The sequence below is a fragment of the Papaver somniferum genome, chromosome 4 (genome assembly GCF_003573695.1).
Source record: "Papaver somniferum cultivar HN1 chromosome 4, ASM357369v1, whole genome shotgun sequence".
NCBI classification, from domain to species: domain Eukaryota; kingdom Viridiplantae; phylum Streptophyta; class Magnoliopsida; order Ranunculales; family Papaveraceae; genus Papaver; species Papaver somniferum.
The window spans coordinates 83,016,123-83,033,960 of record NC_039361.1 but is presented as its reverse complement, the minus strand read 5'-3'; the positions used below and the strand labels follow the sequence as shown (position 1 = coordinate 83,033,960).

At 36.6% G+C, this 17,838-nt stretch overlaps 2 long non-coding RNA genes across 3 annotated transcripts; both read left to right on the top strand.

The window, feature by feature from the left end:
- Positions 1 to 11,080: 11,080 nt before the first annotated feature.
- Positions 11,081 to 15,026, top strand: LOC113274040. Of its 2 annotated transcripts, XR_003322726.1 has the most exons (11): positions 11,081 to 11,355; positions 11,465 to 11,859; positions 12,007 to 12,181; positions 12,599 to 12,652; positions 12,847 to 12,919; positions 13,303 to 13,425; positions 13,527 to 13,613; positions 14,034 to 14,125; positions 14,234 to 14,311; positions 14,481 to 14,619; positions 14,696 to 15,026. It is a non-coding gene; the product is annotated as an uncharacterized LOC113274040 (long non-coding RNA). The 2 variants fall into 2 exon arrangements; XR_003322727.1 differs by having other exon boundaries at positions 12,036 to 12,181; positions 14,481 to 15,026.
- Positions 15,027 to 15,225: 199 nt separating this feature from the next.
- Positions 15,226 to 16,449, top strand: LOC113274041. The gene is made up of 3 exons (XR_003322728.1): positions 15,226 to 15,634; positions 15,713 to 16,134; positions 16,207 to 16,449. It is a non-coding gene; the product is annotated as an uncharacterized LOC113274041 (long non-coding RNA).
- The last annotated feature ends 1,389 nt before the right edge of the window (positions 16,450 to 17,838 follow it).

Sequence of the window (17,838 nt, the reverse complement as noted above, 5' to 3'; positions counted from 1 at the left end):
TGGCATGGTTGGCATGCCTTGGCGCAAAGATGTGGCTGGCATGGTTTGCCATTGGCACAGTGGTGCGGCTGGCATGGTTCGCATGCCTTGGCGCGGAGATGTGGCTGGCATGGTTGGTATGCCTTGGCGCGGAGATGTGGCTGGCATGGTTTGCCATTGGTACAGTGGTGCGGCTGGCATGCTTTGGCGAGGTATCATGAGAATTAAGGTTTGGTATGTACGAAGATGATGTCGGTCAATACTAAGGGTTCTGCCGTGGAACATGACACATGTATATAAAAAAAAGGTACCCTGGTAATTCTTACGTAGGTATGTTGAATGATTCAATAAATGCGCTAGTGGTTGTAGTGACGTCATGTCAAATGTAAGGTTTTACGATTTTAACCTTAAGCTAAAAACCACCATCAACCGATAGATACAACAAGATCAGATCACACAACTACAAGAAAAGTAGTCCGGTCTGGCTTCACAATCCCAATGAAGTCTTTCAGTCGTTAACCTATAGGGTCTCGAGAAGAAACCTAAGGTTAAAGGAGAATCGAATCTAGCAAACACAACTAGTATCACACAGGAGGTATGGGGATTAGGTTTCCCAGTTACTAGAGTTCTCCTTTATATAGTTTTCAAATCAGGGTTTGCAATAAATGTTAGCTCAGTGACAAAGCATTCAATATCCACCGTTAGATGAAAACCTGATTAGATTCAAGCTAATATCTTTCAACCGTTAGATCGAATCTTAGCTTGTTACACATGAAAAAGCGGGGGTCTAACAACACCACCCAATATTTCGCTTGGAAATCTTTATGGACTAACTCCAATATACTTTGCTAGAGAATCAACTAGACAGTCAGATTCAATCCAGACTAAAGTATATCGAGGAGTTAATATCTCTCTCTTGTTTTGATTAACTCGAGCTAATAGAAATCAGCGAGTCTTTAATCAAACACAAGGAATAACTTGGATGGTACCAAAGACCAATATCCAAGGATCAATCAATGACAATCAACAACAAAAGGTTGGATTACTCTAATTGATGATCTAACACACAACCTGTATTATTTCAATTATAAAGATAAAACAATATAATGCGGAAATTGAAATAACACAGACACCAGAAATTTTGTTAACGAGGAAACCGCAAATGCAGACAAACCCCGGGACCTAGTCCAGATTGAACACACACTGTATTAAGCCGCTACAGACACTAGCCCACTTCAAGCTAACTTCGGACTGGACTGTAGTTGAACCCCAATCAATCTCCCACTGATCCAAGGTACATTTATGCTCCCACGCCTCTGATCCCAGCAGGATACTGCGCACTTGATTCACTTAGCTGATCTCACCCATAACTAAGAGTTTCTACGATCCAAAATCGCAGGCTTTGACAATAAACAAATCTGTCTCACACAGACAAGTCTATCAAAGGATCAATCTGTCTCCCGCAGATAAACCCTAAAGGTTTTGTTCCGTCTTTTGATAATAATCAAGGTGAACATGAACCAATTGATAATCCGGTCTTATATTCCCGAAGAACAGCCTAGAGTTATCAATCACCTCACAACAATCTTAATCATACAGTAGTGAAACAAGATGTTGCGGAATCACAAACAATGAGACGAAGACGTTTGTGATTACTTTTTATATCTTGCCTATCGAAGATATCAATCTCAGTCCAATCAATCTGATTGTACTCGTACGATAGAAGATGCAAGATCAGATCACACAACTAGGATAAAAGTGGTATCGGTCTGGCTTCACAATCCCAATGAAGTCTTTAAGTCGTTAACCCGGTTTGAGAAAAGAAAACCAGAGGTTAAAGGAGAATCGACTCTAGTATGCAACTAGTATCACACGTAAGGTGTGGGGATTAGTTTTGCACAATGCTAGATGTCTCCTTTATGTAGTCTTTCAAATCAGGGTTTTGCCTTGGTGACAAAGCAAACAATATCCACCGTTAGATGAAAACCTGATTTATATTCAAGCTAATATTTCGCAACTGTTAGATCGAAAACTTAGCTTGTTACACACACTTGACAATGCACACTTCTAGGTTTGTTAACCGTACCCAAACGTATGCACTTGTTGGTTCAATAATAGTTAACCAAGAGGTTATCCATATGAGCATTTCATATCAACCATGTTCTTCTTCACCATAACTAGTTCAAATGAACTAGTTAGAGAGTTGTTCAATTGCAAGGAAATCTCATGTAATACACAAGACCTAATTGAAGAAAAGATGATTTGATTCATTTGAATCGGTTCATGAACTTTTATAGCCACGGTTTGCAAACTGCATTCCTTAGTATTTTTAAGTTTAATTCAGAAATCATCTTCAGATATATAACCTTTCTCAAGTACGCAGACTAGGTTCGCGGACTTAAGCAACCGGGAAAAGTTTACAAAATCCAGTAGCAAATCTCAGCAAGAGACCTTCTGTTGGTTCGCGAACAACGTGCGCGGACTGGTTTCGCGGACTAGTCTAGTTTGTCAACTCCAGCAGAATTTCTCGGGATGAGAAGTTCGGCAGTTCGTGGACTTGGCAACAAGTCATTCTTCCGGTTTCTCTTGATCAACAAAGTTCGCAAACTTTGGTTCAAGGAATATGACTTATACATAAATGTGTTTCCACAACAATGTTTATGTCCACCATTGGTTATGTAATCTAAAATCTCATTTTAATCATTGAAATATTCTTAGAGGATGTTATATAGTTGTTACACCATTTCTCGTCAAAGCAATTTTCAAAGTGATTGAAACATATCATGACTTTCGTCACTAGGTAAAGATAAACTTGATCGAAGCGAAAAGCTTACCAACACATATTTCGAGACATAGATAGGCGAGGTATACTCCGCTCGAAATACCAAATGTGTATAATCCAAGTCTGTATATATAGCATACGACTTCTTGTCTCAGAGAGTAGGAGATAGAGTAGATAGACTTTTGAGTGATAGATAAGTTCAAGTCTTCACATACCTTTTTGTCGAGAAGTTTCACCGGTTCCTTGAGTAGTACTTCTTCCTGTATGATGAATCGCCATGAAGTCCTTGAGTTCAACTACACTTTCTATCATAGTCCGAGACTTAGCTATAATAGAATAGAAATCAATACTTATAGTTTTGATCACTAACATTGACAAACATGCTTGAGATAGCAACGCATGCGAGTTCGACCGAGCAATGCTCTAACAATCTCCCCCTTTGTCAATTTTAGTGACAAAACTATCAATACATATGAAATACAAAAAAGATAAAGAAACTTTAGTAGCTCCTATTCGACATGTCTAATCTTCAACATTCCTCGAAATCTTCGTCACTTCCAAGTACTCCAATGATCCCAAAGGTTGTAAGTTTAGCATCACCATTGTTGAAGATCTGTAGCTATAACAATGAGAATGTATCGGTCTCGATCATTGTTATACAGTGTCATAGTATTATTACACAGTGTCAAAGTCCAATTGTATCACAACTTCAACAACAATACTATGGTGATATGTATCACTCCCCCTTAGTCAATACTCCATCTCACATGGTAACCACTCCCCCTTACATAATGATCCGAAAACCATATGTATTTGTAGTATGAACTACATATTAATTCTCCCCCTTTTTGTCAATAAAATTGGCAAAGGTACAAGAACAGGATCATAACGAAATTTCCGTAAGATACATTTCATGACTAAAAGAAAATACATACCATCTAATTTAGATGCAATCATATAGCCGAAGCTAATAGCATTCATCAAGGAGTTTAAAGATACAAGATAACCCCTCTAATATTCCACGGCCGCACTCCCCACAAGATATTACCATTAAGCACAAGTTCAAAAGAACTCTCCCCCACTTGATGTCATTCTCGAAAGAACAACAAGAGCGACCTTAATTTCAAAAGAAAAGAAGGATTTTATTGGACACCAAAAACCATGAGAATGATTTTATATATCCAAAAACTCAATCAAATTAATCACAAGTAACCCATGATTAATTTAATCAGAATAATCAATCAAATTAATCACAAAAAGTGATCAACTTAATTGATTATGCTCGACATAAGAGAACTTACGGAGCATACGACTAACATAATCATTAGAAAATGAATAGGATAGTCGTTCATATACTCAACATAATATGAATCCTACGGAGTATGAAAATACTCAACTAGATTAATTACAAGTGAACCCATAATTAATCTAATTGGAATACACAATCAAACTAATTACAAAATTAATCAATTTAATTGTCATTTGTTTTGCTCGACATAAAAAGACTTATGGAGCAATAACTAAATAACCAAACAAGATGATTAATTTAATTCAAAAATGCTCAACATAAAGTACCTTACGGAACAACCAACAAAGCTAATCAAAAATTAATCAACTTGGTTGTATCGTGCTCAACATAAGACACATTACGGAATCTCACAGTAGTACATAAAATATGGATTAGGGATGATCAATATTGCGGAATACTCAAGGATTCATTCTATCTTCAATCACTATTTTCATAACGATATTAATAGACATAATCCTTGAAAATTAAAGATTTTAACCTATCTTCCATCAAAGAATTGACAATATAGGCTTAACTTTTGTATTTGTCAAAAGTCTATTCATTCCTTTACCAGTACGTGAATACCGATCACAAACGACTTTACTTTTGACAGAATATGAGACCTTCAAGTTCACGGACGCAAACATACATATCCCATAACAAATTGCAATATATCAAATCACAAGGATTAATACTGCAAAAACATCATCCTCCAAATATTTTTAGAATTTAAACCAAATAAACCTAAAAAACAAGAAGATGAAAATAATAGCTATGTTTAATCACAATCATTGTTATTCAAACACTAGTTATTCTTCCAACTAAATCAAAAAGAAGACATACTAGGAAACAATTGAATCAGGTTTCTTTGAACACTTCATACCTTTGAAACGGACCATCAAAGTAAGTATCGTTGATATCCTTGATCTTCTTAACAGTCGAAACACCATGTTCAAGAGTTAAAACATTAGTTTTTCGATCAAAAATGCGAGCAAGATGTCTAGCTTTGGCTATCCTGATTAAGATGAGGCTATCTGCAATTACCAAGGATTGCAATTACCAAGGATTGCGAGCAAGATGTCTAGCTTCGGTCAAAAATGCGAGCAAGACGTCAAAAATGCAGTCAAGGATAAATTTCGTCTGATTCCTGATTAAGATATTCTGATTACCAAGGATTTTTGCCTGTCCATCAATAAGCTGGTTTATCTGTAATTGAAGGTTAGCAAGTTCGTTCTTAAGCTCACTCTGAACGAGAATTAAATCCTTGACAGATTCTCCAATCCAAGAGTTATACTCTTTTCTCTCGAGCATCTTCTTCAGAACAAAATCTTGAGCTGGATCACATCCTTTTAGGTCTTCCTCCATTGTAGGGTTTGCTTCTTCTTTAGGAACAGTTTCCATAGACATCCTTTTCGAAGATTAAGAACACGTATATGATATATATATGTTAAGTAGTACACCCTAGACAGAAACCCTAGAGTTCCTTGAGGAGATATGGACGTCCGTGGGCTAACCCGAACATATGAACAAAGAGGATGGACCAAGCATGGAAAACTGCATATTGTGACATTTTCAAAGCTTATGAACAGGTTAGAAGAGTCACAATGAAGAAATACTAAAAACTCACAAAAGTAAGCTATCAATCATGCAGAAAGATGAAAATCAACTAAATACTTGAGCATCTCTCAATCCTCATCCTTGTATCTCTCAAGTTAGATACGAGAATGGAACCTTCTACTATTAGGTAGCAGAGGGAGACATAGCTTCACCATAGGTATTGAGAGAATATTTGTGATTCTCAACTGGATGTTTGACCTCAGTATTTCTTGTCTTCCCTTGGCTGTTTTCAAATTTAGAGAATTTTCTCACAACCCTTCCTTAAATCTCAAGAGAAGAAGTTTTCTGATTACTGAGTCTAGGACTCTAGAGATCGGTTCTAGAGGATTTTCCGAAATGGGTATCCATATTCTAGACTTAGATTTACCAGAGTTGTTCTTATAAGCGCAGGACATGCTTTCATTAGCATCACAAGAATTTGTACCACTAGAATGCACAAAGGTCATATAATGATTTCTAGGGAAGAGATCATTCTTATAAGTTGTCTGGTTTCCTGTGGACATAAGGTTCACTGCTGTAGTCGACTGACTATTTGTTCCATTGACAGCGAAGCGAAGCAAATTGTGAAGTTTAGCAATTTGTTTCCTCCTGGCAAAACAATGGATAGCATAGTGGTTCCCTTTTCCACATAAAGTACATGTCCGTGGAGGAGAAGCAAAAAACGGCATCTGTTTTAACTTCACGGCCCTGTGAGAAGATGGTAAGTTATGTAAACTCTTCTTGACGCAATCTTCTCTTGGAGGATATTTCTTCATGTACTATACGTCAGGAACAGTTGGAACAGAAGAATTTTTCCTTAAGACAGAGTTATCCTTTTCCAACGACTTGCATTGTTCATGGGATAGTGAAAGAGATGCTTCTAGTTTATCTTTCTCAACACGAAGTCTGTCAAGATCAGATGAATGCGTCTTAATCAAACATTTTTCTCTAATTGACCCTTCTTTGACAATCATTTCAAGATCACAAATCTTTTCACGCTGTAGAATATTTTCTTGAAGAAGTTTCTCAATATCCTTAGATAAGGACTCAATAATGTTATAGAGTACACGTTCTCGATCAATAGAATTTTCAAATTCATCGATAAGTTGATCATGATTATGAAGATCAACAAACTCAGTAGAATTTTTTCCAATTCTGGTGAGCTCCATTTCAGCTTTTGCCATTGTGTCCAATGTCTCATTGGAGGAAGAGTTATCAACACAAGATGAGACAATATTCCTGCCTCGGGATTCGGAAGAATCAACTAAGAATAAATCCTTTGAGGTATTCCTGAGACAGCTGACATAGTTGAAGGCTTTAGGAGGCATCTTGGTATGCGTAAGAGATTCTGTCCTCAGACTCAGATTTCTTACAAACACAGACTTGTAAGGTCTTGAACGTGTTTGCCTGCTCTGATACCAATTGAAAAAACGGGGGTCTAACAACACCACCCAATATTTCGCTTAGAAATCTGTATGGACTAACTCCAATATACTTTTCCAGAGAATCAACTAGACAGTCAGACTCAATCCAGACTAAAGTTTATCGAGGAGTTAATATATCTCTCTTGTTTTGATTTACTCGAGCTAATAGAAATTAGCGAGTCTTTAATCAAACACAAGGAATAACTTGGATGGTACCAAAGACCAATATCCAAGGATCAATCAATGACAATCAATAACCAAAGGTTGGATTACTCTAATTGATGATCTAACGCACAACTTGTATTATTTCAATTATGAAGATAAAACAATATAATGCGGAAATTGAAATAACACAGACACCATAAATTTTGTTAACGAGGAAACCGTAAATGCAGAAAAACCCCGGGACCTAGTCCAGATTGAACACACACTGTATTAATCCGCTACAGACACTAGCCTACTCCAAGCTAACTTTGGACTGGACTGTAGTTGAACCCCAATAAATCTCCCACTGATCCAAGGTACAGTTATGCTCCTACGCCTCTGATCCCAGCAGGATACTACGCACTTGATTCCCTTATCTGATCTCACCCACAACTAAGAGTTGCTACAATCCAAAATCGCAGGCTCTGACAATAAACAAATCTGTCTCACACAGATAAGTCTATCAAAGGATCAATCTGTCTCCCACAAATAAACCCTAAAGGTTTTGTTCCGTCTTTTGATAATAATCAAGGTGAACAGGAACCAATTGATAATCCGGTCTTATATTCCCGAAGAACAGCCTAGAGTAATCAATCACCTCACAACAATCTTAATCGTATGGTAGAGAAACAAGATGTTGCGGAATCACAAATGATGAGACGAAGACGTTTGTGATTACTTTTTATATCTTGCCTATCGGAGATATCAATCTCAGTCCAATCAATCTGACTGTACTCGTACGATAGAAGATGCAAGATTAGATCACACAACTACGATAAAAGTATTATCGGTCTGGCTTCACAATCCCAATGAAATCTTTAAGTCGTTAACCCGGTTTGAGAAAAGAAAAACAGAGGTTAAAGGAGAATCGACTCTAGTATGCAAACTAGTATCACACGTAAGGTGTGGGGCTTAGTTTTGCACAATACTAGATGTCTTCTTTATATAGTCTTTCAAATCAGGGTTTTTCCTTTGTCACAAAGCAAACAATATCCACCGTTAGATGAAAACCTGATTTAGAATCAAGCTAATATTTATCAACTGTTAGATCGAAAACTTATCTTGTTACACACACTTTGACAATGCACACTTATTGGTTTGTTAACTGTACCCAAACGTATGCACTTGTTGGTTCAATAATAGTTAACCAAGAGGTTAGCCATATGAGCATTTCATATCAACCATGTTCTTCTTAACCATAACTAGTTCAAATGACTTCAAATGAACTAGTTAGAGAGTTGTTCAATTGCAAGGAAATCTCATGTACTACACAAGACACAATTGAAGCAAAGATGATTTGATTCACTTGAATCGGTTCATGAAATTTTATAGCCACGGTTTGCAAACTGCATTCCTTAGTCTTTTTAAGTTTAAGTTCAGAAATCATCTTCAGATATACAACCTTTCTCAAGTTCGCAGACTAGGTTCGCAGACTTAAGCAACCGGGCAGAGTTTACAAACTCCAGCAGAAAATCTCGGCAAGAGACCTTCCGCCGGTTCACGGACTGGTCTAGTTTTTCAACTCCAACAGAATTTCTCGGGATGAGAAGTTCGGCAGTTCGCGGACTGAGTTCGCGGACTTGGAAACAAGCCATTCTTCCGGTTTCTCTTGATCAACAAAGTTCGCAAACTTTGGTTCAAGGAATAAGACTTATACATAAATGTGTTTCCACAACAATGTTTATGTCCACCATTGGTTATGTAATCTAAACTCTCATTTTAATCATTGAAACATTCTTAGAGGATGTTATGTAGTTGTTACACCATTTCTCGTCAAAGCAATTTTCAAAGTGATTGAAACATATCATGACTTTCGTCACTAGGTAAAGATAAACTTGATCGAAGCGAAAAGCTTACCAACACATATTTCGAGACATAGATAGGCGAGGTATACTCGGCTCGAAATACCAAATGTGTATAATCCAAGTCTATATATATAGCATACTTCTTGTCTCAGAGAGTAGGAGGTAGAGTAGATAAACTTTTGAGTGATAGATAAGTTCAAGTCTTCACATACCTTTTTGTCGAGAAGTTCCACCGGTTCCTTGAGTAGTTCTTCTTCTTGTATGATGAATCGCCATGAAGTCCTTGAGCTCAACTACACTTTCTATTCTAGTCCCAGACTTAGCTATAATAGACAAGAAATTAAGACTTATAGTTTTGATCACTAACATTGACCAACATGCCAACTTTAGTAGCTCCTATTCGACATGTCTAATCTTCAACATTCCTCGAAATCTTCGTCACTTCTAAGTACTCCAATGATCCCAAAGGTTGTAAGTTTAGCATCACCGTTGTTGAAGATTCGTAGCTATAACAATGAGAAAGCATCGGTCTCGATCATTGTTATACAGTGTCATAGTATTATTACACAGTGTCAGAGTCAAATTGTATCACAACTTCAACAATAATACTATGGTGATATGTATCACTCCCCTTTAGCCAATACTCCATCTCACATGGAAACCACTCCCCCTTACATAATGATCTGAAAACCATATGTATTTGTAGTATGAACTACATATTAATTCTCCCCCTTTTTGTCAATAAAATTGGCAAAGGTACAAGAACGGGATCATACTGAAATTTCCGTAAGAGACATTTCATGACTAAAAGAAAATACATGCAATCATATAGCCGGAGCTAATAGCATTCATCAAGGAGTTTAAAGATACAAGATAACCCCTCTAATATTCCACAGCCGCACTCCCCTCAACATATTACCATTAAGCAGAAGTTCAAAAGAACTCTCCCCCATTTGATGTAATTCTCGAAAGAACAACAAGAGCGACCTTAATTTCAAAAGAAAAGAAGGATTTTATTGGACACCAAAAACCATGAGAATGATTTTTTATATCCAAAAACTCAGTCAAATTAATCACAAGTAAACCCATGATTAATTTAATCGGAATACTCAATAAAATTAAACACAAAAAGTGATCAACTTAATTGATTATGCTCGACATAAGAGAACTTACGGAGCATACGACTAACATAATCATTATAAAATGAATAGGATAGTCGTTCATATACTCAACTTACGGATCAATGCTCTAAAAATACACAAATGAAATGTATTTCATTTAGGTTTGAGTAACCGTACCTAAACGTGTACACTTAGTAGGTTCACAACAGTTAACCACATGGTTAGCCATATGAGCACTTTCATATCAACCATATTCTTCTTTACCACAACTAGTTCGAATGACTCAAATGAACTAGTCAAAGAGTTGTTCAATTGCTTAGATCTTTTGGAAAACACAATTGAAACAAAATCGATTTGATTCACTTGAATCGATTCATGAACATTATAGCCACGGTTTGCAAAGATTGCATTCCTTAAAATTTAAATGTTTAATTTCATGAACTAACCGATTTGATAAAGTAAACGGCTTAAGTATGCGTACGGGTATGCGTACCTAAGCAACCTGATTTGAGTTGGTTTTGGTTTCCAACCTCAGTAGAAATTCTCGTGTAGAGTTTGTCAATTCCCAAACTCAGCAGATATTCACGGATGTGAACTTTCGCTAGTATGCGTACGGGTACGCATACTTAACCTGTCTCCTTCACCAATTTCGTACACACACATATGCATACACTTACTTCCCGGTTCATGGATGTATACACTAATGTGCGAACACACTATATCTCTTCATTAAGGAAATATGGTGGTTATGCTGTGGATAAAGACCACCGTTGGATTTGGAGAGTAATTCATGACCGTCAAATTTTGTTTATTTTTCTTTTTATCGGGAGTAGTTCTGGGCCTTGGTTAGAGTGATTCGGGTCCGTGGATTCTATTTCTCAATGACGACCATCAGGCGAATAAAAAAGATCATCGTCGTTTCCTCAACTGTCTTTTGATTTCGAAAAAATTCTTCGTCTCCTCAACTCTGTCTTTTGATCTCAACAACAACAACGATAAATAGCCCTAATCTTTAACCTTGCGTCAATCTCAAGTAGTTGTTTCGAGGAGGATTATTTTCAGAATCTAGGGTTCTCTTTCGAATCAACAGGTAAATTGAATTCAGCCATGCTCTCTTTTGATCTCAACAGGTACACAAACGATAACTCTTAACCAGGTATGAATTTGATTTTTTCCTATCCTATTTGCTTTCGATCTTGAGACTGTAGCTCAAGATTTTGATGATTTTATTAGGGTTTAATCTCAGGATTTCTATTGTAATCTAGGGTTTGGTTTTGGAGTAATCTAGGGTTTGGTTTTGGGAAGAGCAGCTGAGAATGAGTCTAAATTGGCAAGAATGAGAATGGGTTAATTGGAGATGGGGGTTTGAGAGTTCTTGGATGGTGATATGAGTTGGGTTGAGATAGATTGGCAACCAGATGAAGAAATCAATCGAGAAAAAATATTACAGGTTCAAATATTTCTCTATTTTTTTCCCTATCAATTTCAATTGAATTTCGATTTCAGAATTACTTATACAATGGGTAGTTGCAAAGCTGTTGTTGGTATTGCTACCAGAGAAGCTACATCAATGGGGCAATGGATTCTGGTGTGTGTGCTCTGAGACTTGCAGGGACTGAATTTGGGATTGCAACTGTTGGTGATGGCTGAGCAGATACATGTAAGTAGATGTTGATGCTGTGTGTGAATCTTTAGTGGGATTTGAATCTGAGTTGGAGCTGACAGAATTGAAATAAGGAGGAACAAAATTACAAACCTAACTAATCCAAACCAATTTGATTGTATTTGTGCATTATGCTTATTGTAGGTACCTAAAGGTCATGATTTGTGTATCAGGGTATTTGAACAATGGTGCTTGATAAGAAGGCAACGATATATGTTAGCAATCACTACATAACAGAATCTCCTTTCATGCCGAATGTAGAAGGTCTAGAAGAAGCCCAATTTGATGTGGAATTAATTCACTAATATTCTTTATTCAGGTAAATCGTCGGCCAAGTCCTGTTGCCTTTGGTGGTGATCATTGAATCATTGAACTTCAAAAACTACATCTAAAGGAACTAATTTCAACAGTAAGAGTCTAAGTGATATACAGTCAACTGCCAGTGTGAATTTAAAAGGATTTTCAAAATACCAAATTGTTTCAAATTAAGTGATTTGATAATTGTGTTTCATTAAAGATTTCATCTTTCAAGTTCATCTAAAATGGATAAGTTGAAAGTTCAGTGTTCAAATTTTCAAGTTATTTTTGTAAAGCTAAGTTTGTGAAAAATTTAGGGCGGTCTTGGCAGTAGAACCAAAAATATACAGGGACAACCATTTATGCTTTAATATTTGTTGCAGGAGTTTTTGAGGCGTTTTTTGATACTCGCTTAACATGCCCATTTTTTAAAATGCAGATTTTTTAAAGGGGAATAATGGATACAAGAACCTTCTTAAGAGTGCATTGACAGGTATGTCATTAGATAGTTTGTCATACTGAATGACAAGACAAGTTTTAATTCGTATTTCTTAAAGTAGCTGCTATACTCATTTCGGCACTTGCTCTTTCCCTCTGTCTATGCAACATCTGAACTTTGCTTCTTCATCTTCACATTCGTGTTCATCCTCATAGTCATAATTCTCTTCTCATGTTACAAATTTTCAGGTGGTTGTAGTTGTTGAGATCAGTCTGAAAATAAAGGAAAAGGGCATGAGTGTCTATTCACGTGGCTTAGAAGGTAAAATTTCAGTTATAATGTGTTTTCTCCCCTTTTGAATCTCCTGGAAGGGCTGTTAAAAATACTGGATAATTTCCGCATTGCGCCAAAACTAACTTGGAGAGGTCTTTCGTGTTTTTACTTCATAAGTAGTGCAGGCTCTTTATATAAACCGTATACTCAAAATATTTGGAGTTATCTGCAGAAATACCTAATTGAAGGATTTGCCAAAAAAATATGTGTGTAATGACAAATGTGATCTTGGCATTTTAAGCATCGTTTTACAGTTGATAGACTGACATAGTTAGCTTTGCCATTTATTTCTCAATGACGACTATCAGAACCTGTTTACATTGTTTGCCATAACAATAAATTTGAGTAATTTAATCTTATGCATATTGCAGGCTAGGTCTGTTGCTGCGAGGTTAAGGTGGGAGAAGAACAGGCAGAGTAAAAGTGAAAAACAGGAACGGGTGGAGCGTGAAGCAAGGTTGAAGTTTGAACAACAACTTGAAATTGCACGACAGGTATAAACATAGATAGAATAGAATGGTTGGCTTTAATATTCAATGGAGATTTGATTCGTAATGAAACTATTGTTAATTGTTTTTAAACTTACTCATTGCAGGCTAGAGTGCAGGAGGATATTAGGCGGGAAAGAGAACAGCAGGAATACAATGAGCGTGTTTTAAAAGAACAGTTATCACGACAGCAGGTGAGAAGAAATATTATTATAGTCAACTTTAATGGAGATTTTTTTTCTGAACTCAACTTTAATTGGGTAAGGATTCTAACCCTAGGCTCTTTTGTTTTTGATTTGTTGTTGTTCGGTTTCTCCTCACCTTCTTCTCTAACAACATAATCCTATATAAACCCAAAATTAAAAAGAAATTTTAATAAGAAATTCGATCTCTTTGCTGTTTGCGCATTCTTGAGTAGCTTGAAGCAAGTGTTAAGGGGTCACTAGGGTAGAGAATTAGGTCATTCAGCTGGGTCGATTATACTGACTGAAAGAGAAGTATAAACAGACCGAAAAAAATGTATATGAAGTCTCATTACTGCTGCCAAGTTTTGCTACAGTTTCTTTCTTAAGTGATTTAGCTTAATCCGGAGCTAAATTCATACAGCTTGCCAGGTATTTATCATTGAATGTATGCAAACCTACAATCCATCAGCTGATGTGTACCAGAACCTCTAAGAGCGGCCAATGAATAAGATGAAAAGCAGGTAATTGCTAAAACCATCCTACTGCAATATATATATCATGTAAATCTCTGAGATTTGTAATCTTGGGCTTCGTTGATCCCTGACTACAGTTTATTGATATTTTATCAGGGAATTTAATTTGTAGGATGCTAAGTAGAATCAGAAAGAAGATGATGATGAAGAGGAATAAAAGAAGAACTGAAAAAGGTATATATATATATATATATATATATATATATATATATATATATATATATATATATATATATAAACCCAAAAATTATAGTCTTTGGTTCTTTGCTTTTAGTTTATTCGTTATTTATTTTTTGGGTTGATTTTTGATTTTGATTATGGGTTTGTTAGTTGGTGTTTACAGGTTTTTGGTTGGTATGAGTCGTAGTGTAATTTATCACCAAGAATGCAACCCTCACAAACGAAAAGGAAGCTGATGATTATCCTATCAGAGCGATGAAGTTTCTATCTCTCCCTTCGTCCATGTTGCTGTGCAGTGTAAGGTTGCCTCTGACCTTCCCAAGCTGGTGGAAGGGCTTAAGCGTCTGTCAAACTCTGATCTTATGGTGGTTTGTACAGTTGAGGACTCGGGCGAGCACATTGTTGCAGGTGCTGGAGAACTCCATCTTGAAATCTGTTTGCAGAAATTGCATGAGGATGATTTCATGGGAGGTGCGCGAATTGTGAAGTCTGACCCTGCTGTTTCATTCCGTGAGACCGTCCTAGAAAGATTATCTTGCAAAGAAGATCTGGTGTTTCGGCCCCGACACCACTGGTCAAACCTCGGCTGCACAACCAAAGTAAGGTTTAATCATCTGTGGTTAATTGTAGCGATAGAAAAATATATAAGGTTAATATCAAAACTTAAAAAGTCATCTTTCTATGGTTGCAATCGACATGGAACCCCAACCCATCGTTCTTGCTTAGATTAACCTTAATCGATAATTCTATTATTGTTTACTATAAGAGCTATACTTGAACTAGGGTGTTTACCTCAAAGTATTGTTACTCTACCAGACTCTTGCTGCAGACAGGATGTTAACAAAACGTCAGTTCTGTTGGCCACAATTCTGTGGGTAATTCTATGAACAATAGTCTGTCACCTGCTACAAATTCTTCTGATGCACAACTTAAGGTTTTGTTAATTCTGTATCTTCTTCGTGATTAATTTGTTTTTGATATAACTTTCTTCTATGTTACTGATAATTTTTCTTATTTGACGTTAATTGATATGAACTTGCCGCAATATTTAAGAAGATTGGAGACAAGCAGACCTGCACTACTGGTTTGTATGGATTATACCGAATTACTCGACTATACCCCATCGTACACTACAGGAGTTACACTGGGTCATCACTGGCAGGCTGCTGGCTTAAGCTGTTTTTTATCTTTTTGATCATTGGAAATTTTGTAGCTTAATTCTCACTTTTTGAGACCATGCCAGGTTTTGATATAATTTCCCAACTTCAGAATGCGAGCAATGCATTCCGAACATACATAGAAGAAGGGTTAGCTGAGGTATGCATAATTTTTTTGTGGTTATCTTTGTTTTCTGGCATTTCAAAGAGTATTGTTGTCCTAATTGTCATCTTGCAGATAGAAACGAATGTTGCTGCCGGAAAAATACTTTCAAGTGTACCAATGTCAATGCCTCCTCCAGTTGCCTTAAATCTTATTAGTTTTGATTAAATTCAATTCAATGAAGCACTGGACATAGGTAAGAGCTGTGATTAAATTCAATTCAATTGGTATGATGGAGAATGTGCCTGTGGTGGCTAGTGATGATTCTGTGGTCGAATGGATTAAATGAGTCTGTGGGGCTGTTTTATGCCGAGAGTTCAGTGAAGAATAATTGTTTGCTGCTCGACTTTGGTGTGAGGTATTGATGACGGTAACTGGTGGCTGATAGAGAAAACACATAACGGAGTTCATTGATGACTTTGTTTGCTGACAGAGTTTGATTTTACTGCCACTATTATTTGAACGGGAGATGATCTCACTGCTATAATTGGTGCGAGGTGAGGTATCTTCATTGTGTTTTACTCTAAGAATGTTTCCATCCTAATCATTGATCTCCTTGAATCACACAGGACGCAAGACATCAGTATTTGATGCGACCAATATGTTAAGAGACCCGCATAACAAAGTAATTCATATCGTCTCACATGCTTTAAGAACTTAATGATGTACATATTGTACTATGCTCGATGATTTTTACATAACAACAAGGAAAGACCTCCATGTGCAAGGAAATAAACGTTGGGTTGGTTGAGAGCAAGGGATGTTTTAATCTGACTTGCAATGGATGCCACCAAAAAATCTATGCAGAAAGAGAGCTGGTATGTTAGTCATTCTGTGCAACTTTTTCAGGATTGGAAATCCCTGTTTGTGTATCAAAAAATTATTGTGGTTTGTGAATTGTGGAATAATAACAGGTTTATTGTATGGATTAAATAATTAGCTTTGTTTAAACGCGTAGACACGACATGAAGTTGTTGAAACATGTCCAGAGCAATCTTTACTTAAGGAAAGAAATGCAATTTTATAGTCTTGGGTGTTTATAACGACACCAGAATTTTGCTGCGGAGTGTTCACACATGTAGTTGCGCAATAGTAATGCTTTTTTTTGTTATTTTTATTTAGATTATTACTTCAAAGTACTTATTTATTTTTAAAGATATTTTTCTTTCAAATTCAGGTGCATGGCGAGATCAATGCTATGGATGGTGTATAACATGAGGTGCGTGAATATTCTAATTGAGAACTGTGTGTGTCTCTGGATGTAGCAAAATCAATATGTAGGATAAAGACACGATCCATTTATTGGACCAAAAGTGAAATTCCATTTTTTTGCTGACTGGTGTTGACGCAAACTGCTGCTCCTAGCTGAACTTGGTTAGCATTCGTACATCTGTGTTTGTTTGCATCGAAAAACATATCATGTTAGATGTATTAACGCTAACCAAATCAAGCTAGGAAAACTAATATTATGATGTTGCTCGGCCATCTTCAACTTCAAGTAAGGTACAGTCATGTTTTTTATGTGGCGGTCGTGACAAGCTATCAAACTTTAAGTTTTTCAGGACATTATGCTACTGATATCGATATGATTGAATGGGTGGACAATAGAACTCACATCTACAGATGATGATCTTGCAACTGATGCTCATAGTTCATGGTTTCAATCGAGAATAGATTGGAGTTGATATTCATGGTTTGTGTTGAAATATAAGAATTGGGTTTTGATGAGTTGGTGAACTGAAGTAAGGATTGGTTTCTGGGTTTTGTTGATTTAGATGAATGCCTAGGATTTTCAGTTCAAGCTTTTTGGTGGAGATGTTGTTGGGTGAATAATTACAGCTGCAGTTGATGTCTTGATTCTGGTGGATTATAACATATAGGTGTCATTGAGTGATGGGTTCTGCTTGCTTATGTTAAATTCAGGAATGGTGATTTGAAATAGGCAGTTGTGGTTCTGCTGAGGATTGTTGGTCTTGAGCTGCAGCTTTGCTCTTCATTGAAAAAAATGTAAGGACTCCAAACTGTGATTATGTTTTCGGAATTTGGACTTATGCACATTATATTGATAAGTAGGTTCCAGTTGGGACTGGAGTTGCAGATTGTGGTCTGCACCTGTTTCAATCATTTCTTATTCATTATTTGGTTTGTTGATTTGATTTTGATTGCAGATTTCATTGTTTTGGCCTCTTTCTTTCCGTTTT